Source organism: Cyprinodon variegatus, unplaced genomic scaffold, assembly GCF_000732505.1.
Source record: "Cyprinodon variegatus isolate N-32 unplaced genomic scaffold, C_variegatus-1.0 Scaffold1026, whole genome shotgun sequence".
NCBI classification, from domain to species: domain Eukaryota; kingdom Metazoa; phylum Chordata; class Actinopteri; order Cyprinodontiformes; family Cyprinodontidae; genus Cyprinodon; species Cyprinodon variegatus.
In genome coordinates this window covers 240,561-242,808 of record NW_015151479.1, presented here as the reverse complement: position 1 = coordinate 242,808, position 2,248 = coordinate 240,561, and positions in this window count along the sequence as shown.

The window sequence follows — 2,248 nt, the reverse complement described above, 5'->3', positions numbered from 1 at the left end:
CGTTTGTTTGGCCACAAGCTATGGGTCTCAATTTGGAGCATGGCATGTTTGCAACCTATGTTGGTGTTGCGTAGTTATACTATTTAGGGTATAAACAAGAATCCGACTTTGGCCATACACTTAAAATGGTTCCCATCATCCAAATAAAAGGTAAAATCTTCAGCAATCAGATGGCTGCAGACTATTTTACAACCATCATCTTGTTTAATTCTATTCTGCAACATCTGTTAAACCTTTAATGTCATATTCCTTCGTCGGGGATCATACAAAGATATCACTGTTCTGTCTTCCAAATTTATTGATTGATATTTCAATAAGAAATCATTAAAAACAAATAAAATATAAATATTATGAAATAATCAGCAGATGTTAAAAATAAGTGAAGTTTCATATTAACAAAACATATCAGGACTTATGGTTTATTGAATTGTATGAACTGAATGTAATTGAGCTATAAGTAAACCACTGTGGAAATTTAAAGCCAAACCATGGGTAGGAGTCATACTTCAAATAAGTAAACACCTTTTAAAGGTAAAAGTTGTTTAATAATATATCAAGGAATGGTAAATATACATAGATTTACAATCTACACTGTACAGTGATTAACAATCACTGACCTTGGATCAGCCTTTCTTGCCAAGAGCAAAAATTTATCTTCAAAACTGTAGACTCACAGGTGATGTATTAGATTTGTGGTGAGAAAAATACAAACAGGAGGCTATGTGCTGATTTTTATCTAACCATTTGGACAAAATCTAAACAAGCTGATGCTTTTAAATCATTAATATTATTCTGACATATTGACATAGATACAGACTACAGGCTTTTTATTTTAGAGCGAATTTCTTCTCTTTAATGCTATTTCTCAATCACGATTGATTCATTGAACAAATACCTGCACACTTCCCTGCTAAGATGGTACATGTGAAGGTGGGGGCATGGGGTGGGATGCTGAGAGACGACTCTTGACTTTTTTGTTTAGAAAATGTAATTTCTTGTGTAGAGCAGTTTCCAAAATGTTTACTTGTAATGAATAATTAAGCCATGATAAAATAAAAAGATTATCTTCATACTGTAAATATAAGCTAATATGGGAAGTAAGGTGAGCTAGCGGTCTTCGCCTTCACTTGCTGTCTGGGAAAAACTTGTCTGCTCTGCTGTGGTCTAACCCACCAGGTGGGCTGAAGACTTTTATATAAATGGGGGGAGGATTCTGGTTTGCATGATATACTGATGATTAGTGGCTGCAATAATGCAGCAGAAACTCTAATATCTGTAGGGAAACTTACAAAGACATTCATATAAGGTGAAGGTGTAACTATTTAGCTACACATGTATAAAAATGACCATCAAAACATTATTAAAAAAGAGACAATTCTAGAATAGTAAACCTGGAATTTTTGACATGCAATTTCCAGGAAACATTGTTATGTCTTCAATTAAACCCTCAGATAACCGTTAAGGAACAGACACCTTTCAGTGCCCTGGCTTTACGAGAAGCAACGTTTAGTCGGCACAACAGGCTTCAGCAGGAATCGAGTTTCTTTAGAGATCAATGACCAACGACCTAAATACAGACAGACCAGTATCATTTGTGATTAAACGTTGCCTTCAGGCTGTTTGTGTAGGTCATGGGGGTGTTTACATTTAGGCAGAGGCAGCTGAAGTATTGATATGTTCCTCACATGTGACCAAGTGGCAGTAACCGCAGGGCATCAGGGACACAGAATGGCCTTTTGCTCTGCATGAACAGTGGGCCTGACATTTAACTGTTGCCATAGCTTTGAATTGTTAGCAGGCAAACAAATGTTTAGCAAACTGTTTCACTTTTCTTCATGAAAGAGCCGCAAAAGGTAATTATTTTGACAAGATTTTTCTGTGACAGATTAACAAAAGCAACATACAACTTTCAAGAAAAATACTTGGAGATTTTGTATCTCTCTTTTACAAACTCTATAAAATGCGACCTGTCTCAATACTGAATAGATGCTATGTTTTCTTCTATTAGATCAAGTCTTTTGGGTATGACTGCTGGTGTCATATCCAGAAACTTAATTTTGGATGGGTTGAAATTGATGTTCAATGAGTTATTTTATTTTAAAATTCCTTTTTGAATGTGTTGAATGCAAGTGTGTAAGTAATAAGTCAGCAATGGTATTTCTAGCTTACAATAGCAAAATGTGTTGATAGGTTCTTAGTCCAAGCTATAATAAAATAGGTGGGGGAAACAATAAAAAAAATGTATACG